A 13,034-nucleotide genomic window follows, 5' to 3' on the forward strand; every position below is an offset into this window, starting at 1 on the left:
AGTCGATTTTCTTATTTTCTTATTTGCCAATTGGACGACCAAATGAAAAAAAACAAGCAATTTGTTTCTTGAAAAGTATTTGCAAAGATCAAGACCATGAAATAAATACTGAGCTTTATTTACTATATTTTGCTCGAGTTCGTAATTCAAGTCGATGAAAGAAAGTGGGTGGTATTCTCTAAACGTCAGTCAAATACTTGAACACTCTTTGTCAATATTGTTCTGCTGTATACAAAGTATTAAACAAAGTGAAAAAGCATCCACAATCATACTTACCTGGCTCAGAGGCAACCATGATCACCAAGGTGGTTCCTCCAGGGCGAGGCCTTTCCATTGCACTAAGGATGGGCTGACCCTTGCGATTAATCCAAATGTGATTAACTCGGGAGTACAATTTTTGGTAGTGGGGGACTGCGTTCGCGCCGTTCCCTGAACACACTATAAATGTAAGAAAAATTCTTGTCATCTGCCGGAAGTTGAACTAAATCTGGTCCCGTTAGTAAACGGTAGGGTTGACCGCTTGGGAATACGCGAAGCATCAGATTTTCTTTCTGGGAAGAAACAACAAAGTAATGAAATTCATGTTTAGCTACTTTAATATAAATCATCATGGCCAATGGATTGGCCGTGATCGTCTAGTGGTTAGGACCCTACGTTGTGGTACCTACTAGATATGAATCCGTAGTAACCCAGGTTCGAATCCTGGTCACGGCACTGAAAACTGATTTTTCACGTCAACACGCAGATTAACTATAAATTTTGTTTGGTTGGAAAGTAATGCTCGCTCACTTCAATAGTTCATAATGTGAAAAACAATTTGGAATGAAAACCTGAAATTCCCCCTCCCTTTTTTTGTGTGTGCAGGAAGTTGTTGAAATGTATGGAAGAAAAATACACATTTACAGAATTTCAAGTATTTGACCCGATATTAAGACAAAAATTATTTCATGTATGTAATGAACTGTCCCCTGTTGGTATTAGTCCAATGGGAGATGGAAATTAAAATTTGCCTAGGGTAATCTAAATGAATATTTCTGAACGAAATTGTTGGTCCAACACGTCCAAGCAGAACGAATTCAGCAAATGCTTAAGTAGACTTGCTTTTCTGATTATAATTTAGCTTTGCGCAGTGGCAATATCATAACCAATGAGGGTCTCCCGAGGTGTGATTATTGCTAGTTGAAAACTTTAACCAATACCCCGCCACGATGAAGTGAAATAATCTTTGTCGTCGGCAATTTTTGATAGCTCCATCAGGAGCATTTCAGCGTACAAGAAAAAAAAAATTACAGTCAGTTAGAAAAATTGGAGTGTTGCATAGTGTGTTTATAACATTAAACGGTGAAAGTGAAATCGTATAAGTGATTTTTGTTTCCATTTAGTTGGTATTGCACGTCAGACAAGGCTGATTAATTCGTTCGCTGAAGGCCATTAATATCAGTCAGTTGGAACATTGTGAACACGGGGAAAATATTTGAAAAGGTGATTCCAAATGACAAGGTGAAAAGATTCCACCATGTTTAAAGGGGAAGTTCAATAAATTGTTAACCGCTGTAGGGTGAATGTCGGGGTAAACATCTGATCCCACCACCTACGTGTTGGGCTTGTACCATAAAGATCGTTCATTTTTTTCAAAAATAACACTGCGCACAACTGTTTCGTTCAAAAACATGTTAACGAGCTTTATACATGATATTTACTTTAAAATAACTGTACCCATTGATAAAGAATTGCACAAGGATTTTGATATGTAAACGCATGTTTCGAAAAAAAACCTTACAAGCGCACTTCAAAATTTTGAAATGAATATAAATACAAGGCATACCACTGTTATTTACTCTGGTTTCTAATCAATACCCGGATAAATCTTTCGCCTTTTACTAAAGATTTCCGTGGTTAGGAGCATTGATGAGTCTATATGACTTATTTTTTTAACGCCCGGTCTTCTGATTGGGCACTTTGAATAAATGAAAAATTAAAAACGTCTGTATGCGGAAACAAAGATATTCTACTACTACATACTGACAACATTTGTAAAATGACAAACTGATAGTTTTTCGGTGGTTTTGGTAAGATTAGTGTGTATTTCAAAAAGATAAATCTCAAGCACAAGTAATAGATTAGAGGCGAATATGGTCGGGTAATTGCGTCTAGTTTAATGTCAACGGCCATACCACATAGAACTCACCCGGTCTCGTCAGCTCCCGGAAGTTAAGCTATGTCGGGTCCCGTTAGTACTTGGATGGGTGACCGCTTGGGAATACGGGATGCTGTTGGCATGGAATTATTTTATTTTTGTGAATCCAATTGAATTGAAGTGCTTCCCAAGATGGGTGATACTACATGGACTACAATGTATTATTTTGGCATTAGTTGAAAATGGAAGGAACGTATTTTTTACTGGATATTGCCTACTAGACGTCCTCCAACCTCTTTGTTGCTGAAAGATATTTGAAACGCCGTGCGCGAAGCGCACGGCACAGCCGAGAGGCTACTAGACGTCCTCCAACCTCTTTGTTGCTGAAAGATATTTGAAACGCCGTGCGCGAAGCGCACGGCACAGCCGAGAGGCTTGTACGTTGGTGGTTTCTTCGGGCAGCTCTATCTAATCTCTCTGGCTCTGAGATCCTTATGCAACGCAAGCTAAGTAAAGCGCGAAGCGCACGGCACAGCCGAGAGGCTTGTACGTTGGTGGTTTCTTCGGGCAGCTCTATCTAATCTCTCTGACTCTGAGATCCTTATGCAACGCAAGCTAAGTAAGGGAAGCAATCGTTAGCCTTATGACACTTGGATTGTTGGCTCATTGATCGGACATCCCCGGAACGAGAAAATTAAAAATGACAGTTAGCCAAAAATAGTGGCGTTTGGAAATATTATCAAATTTTATATTCGGTTGTCCATTGACAAATGTACTTATATGTCCTCGTTTGTTTGGCTAAGGTTGGTGTGTATTTCGAACAGAAAGTAAGCAAGCATTAGAACTAGATTTAGAGGCGAATATGGTCGGGTAATGGCGACTGAATTGATGTCAACGGCCATACCACATAGAACTCACCCGGTCTCGTCAGCTCCCGGAAGTTAAGCTATGTCGGGTCCCGTTAGTACTTGGATGGGTGACCGCTTGGGAATACGGGATGCTGTTGGCATGGTGTAATTTTATTTTTGCTCCCCAAGTTAGATGAGACATGGAATATAATGTATTCTTTAGGTATTAGTTGAAAAGGGTATTGCTGGGACTTTGATTAATGATACCATATATTGTAGAACGCATGTTTGTTTGATCTCGGTAGTTTTAACGACAAAAAAAAAGATAGAGGTTTGGCTATTTTGTTGAGGCTGTTGCATGACGCCCACTCACTGGCACGATCCCACTACTGCCGAACACGGGAACTTTTGGCTGCTAGGTTTCCCTCCTGACCCACTACGCTCCTCCTTAGCTAACCTGCACCTACTAGATTCCTCTAGCAGATCCATGCTGATGTCAAGCTTAGTGCGGGCACCTGATCAACATGCGGTATCACGAAACAGGGCTCCTAAACTCAAGCCATCCACTCTACCAAGCCTCCCCGAAGCAGGATTATAGGTGCACGCCAAACACCCAGCTGATAAATGGGCTCTCAATCGATAATACATTACTGTAATAAATTGATTTGATGAGCACGCGGATTCTTTATTGTGTCCAAAATTGGTCTCGTCACTTGTTCTATAACTATTAAAGAGCTTCTCGGTGTTTCAATAAATGAACAAAATGCAAGACCTGACAATGTATGTACTGTGTGCGTCAAGTATTGCAAATCTCAATTTAATATTCCGAAATATCGATCTATGCACTGTAATTTACGCCAAAGCTCATTGATCGTACAAACCTTATTTAGAGTTCTGCAAAATAACATTGCATTTAAGATCATACTTCACAGGATCATTTCTGTAGTATATCTTGACTTGTTTCCCACCAGAAACTTGTCTCCTTTCAACCCACGATGACGAGTTAAGACGCTGGTTTCTGAGCGTGAAACAGGCTGTGAGTGTAGCTGTCTCGACAGCATCAAACACAGTCATTGAGGACCGTTTCCGTTAAATCCATGTGAAATAGCGGAAGGAAACTAGCGTGTTCAGAGTGGTTGAGATGATAAAACAAATTTAAATTCTTGAAAATCTAAAGAGATAAATCTTAATAATAATTCCAGGTATTCGTGTCCTTAAATCATCTGCTTGTATGGCAAAATAAATTGTGAAAGTGAGGTTGGTCAATTTGAGGATGTGTCATGACTTTATGATCGTATTGCATTCTTTTAGTTATTGTTATTTAATCATGATTAATTATCGTTCAGAGCTTTTGTCGTCAGGTGGCGTGGCAAAGCCATATTCTGAAAAAAAAGGACCTAGTGTGATAACGAGAGTAAAATTTGCAACGCCTTCAGCGTAAATTGTATCTCCCTTAATACAGTATGAGCATAATAAAACAAATGAAAATGAACTTTATAAGCATCAAGTGGTCGCGTCTGGAAAAATGAACAACTCAATATTTTATAGCATTTCTTGAATGTTTTGAGTGATATGAGTATTCTTCGTACACCACCGGAAATGTGTTGAACCTCAGTGGTTATTTTGGGCAGTAATCCTTGTAACATTATCGCTTCTCGGCCTTTTGGCTAAGATCAAAGTGTAGTATCTGTTCTTATCAGCTTAATATCTGATACGGGTTCAAATGGACCCCAGAATATTAAACTGATTTTTGGCATACGGTGGGAATACAGTGCTTGCACTGCTCCCGCCACGGGTTGACCCGGTATTGCAGTACCTCCGGGATCGGCTCACCCTCTATGAGGGAGAACATATTGAATAAAACAGAAATTGTCTTAGCACCGTATAATAAAAGACCATGTATAATTGCAAAACTGTCATGTAGACATGTTTGTAATTTTTTCTAATTGTATTTTTTTCGTAATATCAAGAAAAGCATAAAAAAATACGTACTTGATTGTGTTAACTAATTAGTACTGTTCATCTTTCGATGTGATGTTGTTTTTTTAAAATATGAAGATGCGTGTATTTTCATATGAAAAGTCGATTTTCTTATTTTCTTATTTGCCAATTGGACGACCAAATGAAAAAAAACAAGCAATTTGTTTCTTGAAAAGTATTTGCAAAGATCAAGACCATGAAATAAATACTGAGCTTTATTTACTATATTTTGCTCGAGTTCGTAATTCAAGTCGATGAAAGAAAGTGGGTGGTATTCTCTAAACGTCAGTCAAATACTTGAACACTCTTTGTCAATATTGTTCTGCTGTATACAAAGTATTAAACAAAGTGAAAAAGCATCCACAATCATACTTACCTGGCTCAGAGGCAACCATGATCACCAAGGTGGTTCCTCCAGGGCGAGGCCTTTCCATTGCACTAAGGATGGGCTGACCCTTGCGATTAATCCAAATGTGATTAACTCGGGAGTACAATTTTTGGTAGTGGGGGACTGCGTTCGCGCCGTTCCCTGAACACACTATAAATGTAAGAAAAATTCTTGTCATCTGCCGGAAGTTGAACTAAATCTGGTCCCGTTAGTAAACGGTAGGGTTGACCGCTTGGGAATACGCGAAGCATCAGATTTTCTTTCTGGGAAGAAACAACAAAGTAATGAAATTCATGTTTAGCTACTTTAATATAAATCATCATGGCCAATGGATTGGCCGTGATCGTCTAGTGGTTAGGACCCTACGTTGTGGTACCTACTAGATATGAATCCGTAGTAACCCAGGTTCGAATCCTGGTCACGGCACTGAAAACTGATTTTTCACGTCAACACGCAGATTAACTATAAATTTTGTTTGGTTGGAAAGTAATGCTCGCTCACTTCAATAGTTCATAATGTGAAAAACAATTTGGAATGAAAACCTGAAATTCCCCCTCCCTTTTTTTGTGTGTGCAGGAAGTTGTTGAAATGTATGGAAGAAAAATACACATTTACAGAATTTCAAGTATTTGACCCGATATTAAGACAACAATTATTTCATGTATGTAATGAACTGTCCCCTGTTGGTATTAGTCCAATGGGAGATGGAAATTAAAATTTGCCTAGGGTAATCTAAATGAATATTTCTGAACGAAATTGTTGGTCCAACACGTCCAAGCAGAACGAATTCAGCAAATGCTTAAGTAGACTTGCTTTTCTGATTATAATTTAGCTTTGCGCAGTGGCAATATCATAACCAATGAGGGTCTCCCGAGGTGTGATTATTGCTAGTTGAAAACTTTAACCAATACCCCGCCACGATGAAGTGAAATAATCTTTGTCGTCGGCAATTTTTGATAGCTCCATCAGGAGCATTTCAGCGTACAAGAAAAAAAAAATTACAGTCAGTTAGAAAAATTGGAGTGTTGCATAGTGTGTTTATAACATTAAACGGTGAAAGTGAAATCGTATAAGTGATTTTTGTTTCCATTTAGTTGGTATTGCACGTCAGACAAGGCTGATTAATTCGTTCGCTGAAGGCCATTAATATCAGTCAGTTGGAACATTGTGAACACGGGGAAAATATTTGAAAAGGTGATTCCAAATGACAAGGTGAAAAGATTCCACCATGTTTAAAGGGGAAGTTCAATAAATTGTTAACCGCTGTAGGGTGAATGTCGGGGTAAACATCTGATCCCACCACCTACGTGTTGGGCTTGTACCATAAAGATCGTTCATTTTTTTCAAAAATAACACTGCGCACAACTGTTTCGTTCAAAAACATGTTAACGAGCTTTATACATGATATTTACTTTAAAATAACTGTACCCATTGATAAAGAATTGCACAAGGATTTTGATATGTAAACGCATGTTTCGAAAAAAAACCTTACAAGCGCACTTCAAAATTTTGAAATGAATATAAATACAAGGCATACCACTGTTATTTACTCTGGTTTCTAATCAATACCCGGATAAATCTTTCGCCTTTTACTAAAGATTTCCGTGGTTAGGAGCATTGATGAGTCTATATGACTTATTTTTTTAACGCCCGGTCTTCTGATTGGGCACTTTGAATAAATGAAAAATTAAAAACGTCTGTATGCGGAAACAAAGATATTCTACTACTACATACTGACAACATTTGTAAAATGACAAACTGATAGTTTTTCGGTGGTTTTGGTAAGATTAGTGTGTATTTCAAAAAGATAAATCTCAAGCACAAGTAATAGATTAGAGGCGAATATGGTCGGGTAATTGCGTCTAGTTTAATGTCAACGGCCATACCACATAGAACTCACCCGGTCTCGTCAGCTCCCGGAAGTTAAGCTATGTCGGGTCCCGTTAGTACTTGGATGGGTGACCGCTTGGGAATACGGGATGCTGTTGGCATGGAATTATTTTATTTTTGTGAATCCAATTGAATTGAAGTGCTTCCCAAGATGGGTGATACTACATGGACTACAATGTATTATTTTGGCATTAGTTGAAAATGGAAGGAACGTATTTTTTACTGGATATTGCCTACTAGACGTCCTCCAACCTCTTTGTTGCTGAAAGATATTTGAAACGCCGTGCGCGAAGCGCACGGCACAGCCGAGAGGCTACTAGACGTCCTCCAACCTCTTTGTTGCTGAAAGATATTTGAAACGCCGTGCGCGAAGCGCACGGCACAGCCGAGAGGCTTGTACGTTGGTGGTTTCTTCGGGCAGCTCTATCTAATCTCTCTGGCTCTGAGATCCTTATGCAACGCAAGCTAAGTAAAGCGCGAAGCGCACGGCACAGCCGAGAGGCTTGTACGTTGGTGGTTTCTTCGGGCAGCTCTATCTAATCTCTCTGACTCTGAGATCCTTATGCAACGCAAGCTAAGTAAGGGAAGCAATCGTTAGCCTTATGACACTTGGATTGTTGGCTCATTGATCGGACATCCCCGGAACGAGAAAATTAAAAATGACAGTTAGCCAAAAATAGTGGCGTTTGGAAATATTATCAAATTTTATATTCGGTTGTCCATTGACAAATGTACTTATATGTCCTCGTTTGTTTGGCTAAGGTTGGTGTGTATTTCGAACAGAAAGTAAGCAAGCATTAGAACTAGATTTAGAGGCGAATATGGTCGGGTAATGGCGACTGAATTGATGTCAACGGCCATACCACATAGAACTCACCCGGTCTCGTCAGCTCCCGGAAGTTAAGCTATGTCGGGTCCCGTTAGTACTTGGATGGGTGACCGCTTGGGAATACGGGATGCTGTTGGCATGGTGTAATTTTATTTTTGCTCCCCAAGTTAGATGAGACATGGAATATAATGTATTCTTTAGGTATTAGTTGAAAAGGGTATTGCTGGGACTTTGATTAATGATACCATATATTGTAGAACGCATGTTTGTTTGATCTCGGTAGTTTTAACGACAAAAAAAAAGATAGAGGTTTGGCTATTTTGTTGAGGCTGTTGCATGACGCCCACTCACTGGCACGATCCCACTACTGCCGAACACGGGAACTTTTGGCTGCTAGGTTTCCCTCCTGACCCACTACGCTCCTCCTTAGCTAACCTGCACCTACTAGATTCCTCTAGCAGATCCATGCTGATGTCAAGCTTAGTGCGGGCACCTGATCAACATGCGGTATCACGAAACAGGGCTCCTAAACTCAAGCCATCCACTCTACCAAGCCTCCCCGAAGCAGGATTATAGGTGCACGCCAAACACCCAGCTGATAAATGGGCTCTCAATCGATAATACATTACTGTAATAAATTGATTTGATGAGCACGCGGATTCTTTATTGTGTCCAAAATTGGTCTCGTCACTTGTTCTATAACTATTAAAGAGCTTCTCGGTGTTTCAATAAATGAACAAAATGCAAGACCTGACAATGTATGTACTGTGTGCGTCAAGTATTGCAAATCTCAATTTAATATTCCGAAATATCGATCTATGCACTGTAATTTACGCCAAAGCTCATTGATCGTACAAACCTTATTTAGAGTTCTGCAAAATAACATTGCATTTAAGATCATACTTCACAGGATCATTTCTGTAGTATATCTTGACTTGTTTCCCACCAGAAACTTGTCTCCTTTCAACCCACGATGACGAGTTAAGACGCTGGTTTCTGAGCGTGAAACAGGCTGTGAGTGTAGCTGTCTCGACAGCATCAAACACAGTCATTGAGGACCGTTTCCGTTAAATCCATGTGAAATAGCGGAAGGAAACTAGCGTGTTCAGAGTGGTTGAGATGATAAAACAAATTTAAATTCTTGAAAATCTAAAGAGATAAATCTTAATAATAATTCCAGGTATTCGTGTCCTTAAATCATCTGCTTGTATGGCAAAATAAATTTTGAAAGTGAGGTTGGTCAATTTGAGGATGTGTCATGACTTTATGATCGTATTGCATTCTTTTAGTTATTGTTATTTAATCATGATTAATTATCGTTCAGAGCTTTTGTCGTCAGGTGGCGTGGCAAAGCCATATTCTGAAAAAAAAGGACCTAGTGTGATAACGAGAGTAAAATTTGCAACGCCTTCAGCGTAAATTGTATCTCCCTTAATACAGTATGAGCATAATAAAACAAATGAAAATGAACTTTATAAGCATCAAGTGGTCGCGTCTGGAAAAATGAACAACTCAATATTTTATAGCATTTCTTGAATGTTTTGAGTGATATGAGTATTCTTCGTACACCACCGGAAATGTGTTGAACCTCAGTGGTTATTTTGGGCAGTAATCCTTGTAACATTATCGCTTCTCGGCCTTTTGGCTAAGATCAAAGTGTAGTATCTGTTCTTATCAGCTTAATATCTGATACGGGTTCAAATGGACCCCAGAATATTAAACTGATTTTTGGCATACGGTGGGAATACAGTGCTTGCACTGCTCCCGCCACGGGTTGACCCGGTATTGCAGTACCTCCGGGATCGGCTCACCCTCTATGAGGGAGAACATATTGAATAAAACAGAAATTGTCTTAGCACCGTATAATAAAAGACCATGTATAATTGCAAAACTGTCATGTAGACATGTTTGTAATTTTTTCTAATTGTATTTTTTTCGTAATATCAAGAAAAGCATAAAAAAATACGTACTTGATTGTGTTAACTAATTAGTACTGTTCATCTTTCGATGTGATGTTTTTTTTTAAAATATGAAGATGCGTGTATTTTCATATGAAAAGTCGATTTTCTTATTTTCTTATTTGCCAATTGGACGACCAAATGAAAAAAAACAAGCAATTTGTTTCTTGAAAAGTATTTGCAAAGATCAAGACCATGAAATAAATACTGAGCTTTATTTACTATATTTTGCTCGAGTTCGTAATTCAAGTCGATGAAAGAAAGTGGGTGGTATTCTCTAAACGTCAGTCAAATACTTGAACACTCTTTGTCAATATTGTTCTGCTGTATACAAAGTATTAAACAAAGTGAAAAAGCATCCACAATCATACTTACCTGGCTCAGAGGCAACCATGATCACCAAGGTGGTTCCTCCAGGGCGAGGCCTTTCCATTGCACTAAGGATGGGCTGACCCTTGCGATTAATCCAAATGTGATTAACTCGGGAGTACAATTTTTGGTAGTGGGGGACTGCGTTCGCGCCGTTCCCTGAACACACTATAAATGTAAGAAAAATTCTTGTCATCTGCCGGAAGTTGAACTAAATCTGGTCCCGTTAGTAAACGGTAGGGTTGACCGCTTGGGAATACGCGAAGCATCAGATTTTCTTTCTGGGAAGAAACAACAAAGTAATGAAATTCATGTTTAGCTACTTTAATATAAATCATCATGGCCAATGGATTGGCCGTGATCGTCTAGTGGTTAGGACCCTACGTTGTGGTACCTACTAGATATGAATCCGTAGTAACCCAGGTTCGAATCCTGGTCACGGCACTGAAAACTGATTTTTCACGTCAACACGCAGATTAACTATAAATTTTGTTTGGTTGGAAAGTAATGCTCGCTCACTTCAATAGTTCATAATGTGAAAAACAATTTGGAATGAAAACCTGAAATTCCCCCTCCCTTTTTTTGTGTGTGCAGGAAGTTGTTGAAATGTATGGAAGAAAAATACACATTTACAGAATTTCAAGTATTTGACCCGATATTAAGACAAAAATTATTTCATGTATGTAATGAACTGTCCCCTGTTGGTATTAGTCCAATGGGAGATGGAAATTAAAATTTGCCTAGGGTAATCTAAATGAATATTTCTGAACGAAATTGTTGGTCCAACACGTCCAAGCAGAACGAATTCAGCAAATGCTTAAGTAGACTTGCTTTTCTGATTATAATTTAGCTTTGCGCAGTGGCAATATCATAACCAATGAGGGTCTCCCGAGGTGTGATTATTGCTAGTTGAAAACTTTAACCAATACCCCGCCACGATGAAGTGAAATAATCTTTGTCGTCGGCAATTTTTGATAGCTCCATCAGGAGCATTTCAGCGTACAAGAAAAAAAAAATTACAGTCAGTTAGAAAAATTGGAGTGTTGCATAGTGTGTTTATAACATTAAACGGTGAAAGTGAAATCGTATAAGTGATTTTTGTTTCCATTTAGTTGGTATTGCACGTCAGACAAGGCTGATTAATTCGTTCGCTGAAGGCCATTAATATCAGTCAGTTGGAACATTGTGAACACGGGGAAAATATTTGAAAAGGTGATTCCAAATGACAAGGTGAAAAGATTCCACCATGTTTAAAGGGGAAGTTCAATAAATTGTTAACCGCTGTAGGGTGAATGTCGGGGTAAACATCTGATCCCACCACCTACGTGTTGGGCTTGTACCATAAAGATCGTTCATTTTTTTCAAAAATAACACTGCGCACAACTGTTTCGTTCAAAAACATGTTAACGAGCTTTATACATGATATTTACTTTAAAATAACTGTACCCATTGATAAAGAATTGCACAAGGATTTTGATATGTAAACGCATGTTTCGAAAAAAAACCTTACAAGCGCACTTCAAAATTTTGAAATGAATATAAATACAAGGCATACCACTGTTAATTACTCTGGTTTCTAATCAATACCCGGATAAATCTTTCGCCTTTTACTAAAGATTTCCGTGGTTAGGAGCATTGATGAGTCTATATGACTTATTTTTTTAACGCCCGGTCTTCTGATTGGGCACTTTGAATAAATGAAAAATTAAAAACGTCTGTATGCGGAAACAAAGATATTCTACTACTACATACTGACAACATTTGTAAAATGACAAACTGATAGTTTTTCGGTGGTTTTGGTAAGATTAGTGTGTATTTCAAAAAGATAAATCTCAAGCACAAGTAATAGATTAGAGGCGAATATGGTCGGGTAATTGCGTCTAGTTTAATGTCAACGGCCATACCACATAGAACTCACCCGGTCTCGTCAGCTCCCGGAAGTTAAGCTATGTCGGGTCCCGTTAGTACTTGGATGGGTGACCGCTTGGGAATACGGGATGCTGTTGGCATGGAATTATTTTATTTTTGTGAATCCAATTGAATTGAAGTGCTTCCCAAGATGGGTGATACTACATGGACTACAATGTATTATTTTGGCATTAGTTGAAAATGGAAGGAACGTATTTTTTACTGGATATTGCCTACTAGACGTCCTCCAACCTCTTTGTTGCTGAAAGATATTTGAAACGCCGTGCGCGAAGCGCACGGCACAGCCGAGAGGCTACTAGACGTCCTCCAACCTCTTTGTTGCTGAAAGATATTTGAAACGCCGTGCGCGAAGCGCACGGCACAGCCGAGAGGCTTGTACGTTGGTGGTTTCTTCGGGCAGCTCTATCTAATCTCTCTGGCTCTGAGATCCTTATGCAACGCAAGCTAAGTAAAGCGCGAAGCGCACGGCACAGCCGAGAGGCTTGTACGTTGGTGGTTTCTTCGGGCAGCTCTATCTAATCTCTCTGACTCTGAGATCCTTATGCAACGCAAGCTAAGTAAGGGAAGCAATCGTTAGCCTTATGACACTTGGATTGTTGGCTCATTGATCGGACATCCCCGGAACGAGAAAATTAAAAATGACAGTTAGCCAAAAATAGTGGCGTTTGGAAATATTATCAAATTTTATATTCGGTTGTCCATTGAC

General features: G+C 39.1%; 21 non-coding genes across 21 annotated transcripts; all 21 read left to right on the plus strand.

Moving 5' to 3' along the window:
- The first annotated feature begins 268 nt into the window (after nt 1–268).
- On the plus strand, nt 269–432 carry LOC124322086. The gene has a single exon (XR_006914440.1). It is a non-coding gene; the product is annotated as a U1 spliceosomal RNA (small nuclear RNA).
- Nucleotides 433–624: 192 nt separating this feature from the next.
- Nucleotides 625–714, plus strand: Trnah-gug. The gene is given in 2 exon segments: nt 625–661; nt 680–714. It is a non-coding gene; the product is annotated as a tRNA-His (tRNA).
- Nucleotides 715–1,118: 404 nt separating this feature from the next.
- Nucleotides 1,119–1,260, plus strand: LOC124322718. Its single transcript, XR_006914985.1, has one exon. It is a non-coding gene; the product is annotated as a U4 spliceosomal RNA (small nuclear RNA).
- A 574-nt stretch (nt 1,261–1,834) lies between these two features.
- On the plus strand, nt 1,835–1,957 carry LOC124322910. The gene has a single exon (XR_006915164.1). It is a non-coding gene; the product is annotated as a U5 spliceosomal RNA (small nuclear RNA).
- Nucleotides 1,958–2,160: 203 nt separating this feature from the next.
- On the plus strand, nt 2,161–2,279 carry LOC124323003. Its single transcript, XR_006915252.1, has one exon. It is a non-coding gene; the product is annotated as a 5S ribosomal RNA (ribosomal RNA).
- A 748-nt stretch (nt 2,280–3,027) lies between these two features.
- On the plus strand, nt 3,028–3,146 carry LOC124323005. Its single transcript, XR_006915254.1, has one exon. It is a non-coding gene; the product is annotated as a 5S ribosomal RNA (ribosomal RNA).
- Nucleotides 3,147–3,900: 754 nt separating this feature from the next.
- LOC124322509 lies at nt 3,901–4,122 on the plus strand. The gene has a single exon (XR_006914790.1). It is a non-coding gene; the product is annotated as a small nucleolar RNA U3 (small nucleolar RNA).
- A 510-nt stretch (nt 4,123–4,632) lies between these two features.
- On the plus strand, nt 4,633–4,823 carry LOC124322244. Its single transcript, XR_006914591.1, has one exon. It is a non-coding gene; the product is annotated as a U2 spliceosomal RNA (small nuclear RNA).
- Nucleotides 4,824–5,333: 510 nt separating this feature from the next.
- On the plus strand, nt 5,334–5,497 carry LOC124322087. The gene has a single exon (XR_006914441.1). It is a non-coding gene; the product is annotated as a U1 spliceosomal RNA (small nuclear RNA).
- A 192-nt stretch (nt 5,498–5,689) lies between these two features.
- On the plus strand, nt 5,690–5,779 carry Trnah-gug. The gene is given in 2 exon segments: nt 5,690–5,726; nt 5,745–5,779. It is a non-coding gene; the product is annotated as a tRNA-His (tRNA).
- Nucleotides 5,780–6,183: 404 nt separating this feature from the next.
- On the plus strand, nt 6,184–6,325 carry LOC124322719. Its single transcript, XR_006914986.1, has one exon. It is a non-coding gene; the product is annotated as a U4 spliceosomal RNA (small nuclear RNA).
- A 574-nt stretch (nt 6,326–6,899) lies between these two features.
- On the plus strand, nt 6,900–7,022 carry LOC124322912. Its single transcript, XR_006915166.1, has one exon. It is a non-coding gene; the product is annotated as a U5 spliceosomal RNA (small nuclear RNA).
- Nucleotides 7,023–7,225: 203 nt separating this feature from the next.
- Nucleotides 7,226–7,344, plus strand: LOC124323006. The gene has a single exon (XR_006915255.1). It is a non-coding gene; the product is annotated as a 5S ribosomal RNA (ribosomal RNA).
- A 748-nt stretch (nt 7,345–8,092) lies between these two features.
- On the plus strand, nt 8,093–8,211 carry LOC124323007. Its single transcript, XR_006915256.1, has one exon. It is a non-coding gene; the product is annotated as a 5S ribosomal RNA (ribosomal RNA).
- A 754-nt stretch (nt 8,212–8,965) lies between these two features.
- LOC124322511 lies at nt 8,966–9,187 on the plus strand. The gene has a single exon (XR_006914792.1). It is a non-coding gene; the product is annotated as a small nucleolar RNA U3 (small nucleolar RNA).
- Nucleotides 9,188–9,697: 510 nt separating this feature from the next.
- Nucleotides 9,698–9,888, plus strand: LOC124322245. Its single transcript, XR_006914592.1, has one exon. It is a non-coding gene; the product is annotated as a U2 spliceosomal RNA (small nuclear RNA).
- A 509-nt stretch (nt 9,889–10,397) lies between these two features.
- Nucleotides 10,398–10,561, plus strand: LOC124322089. The gene has a single exon (XR_006914443.1). It is a non-coding gene; the product is annotated as a U1 spliceosomal RNA (small nuclear RNA).
- A 192-nt stretch (nt 10,562–10,753) lies between these two features.
- On the plus strand, nt 10,754–10,843 carry Trnah-gug. The gene is given in 2 exon segments: nt 10,754–10,790; nt 10,809–10,843. It is a non-coding gene; the product is annotated as a tRNA-His (tRNA).
- Nucleotides 10,844–11,247: 404 nt separating this feature from the next.
- Nucleotides 11,248–11,389, plus strand: LOC124322720. The gene has a single exon (XR_006914987.1). It is a non-coding gene; the product is annotated as a U4 spliceosomal RNA (small nuclear RNA).
- A 574-nt stretch (nt 11,390–11,963) lies between these two features.
- Nucleotides 11,964–12,086, plus strand: LOC124322913. The gene has a single exon (XR_006915167.1). It is a non-coding gene; the product is annotated as a U5 spliceosomal RNA (small nuclear RNA).
- Nucleotides 12,087–12,289: 203 nt separating this feature from the next.
- Nucleotides 12,290–12,408, plus strand: LOC124323008. The gene has a single exon (XR_006915257.1). It is a non-coding gene; the product is annotated as a 5S ribosomal RNA (ribosomal RNA).
- Nucleotides 12,409–13,034: the final 626 nt, after the last annotated feature.

This window comes from Daphnia pulicaria, chromosome 1, assembly GCF_021234035.1.
Source record: "Daphnia pulicaria isolate SC F1-1A chromosome 1, SC_F0-13Bv2, whole genome shotgun sequence".
NCBI lineage: Eukaryota > Metazoa > Arthropoda > Branchiopoda > Diplostraca > Daphniidae > Daphnia > Daphnia pulicaria.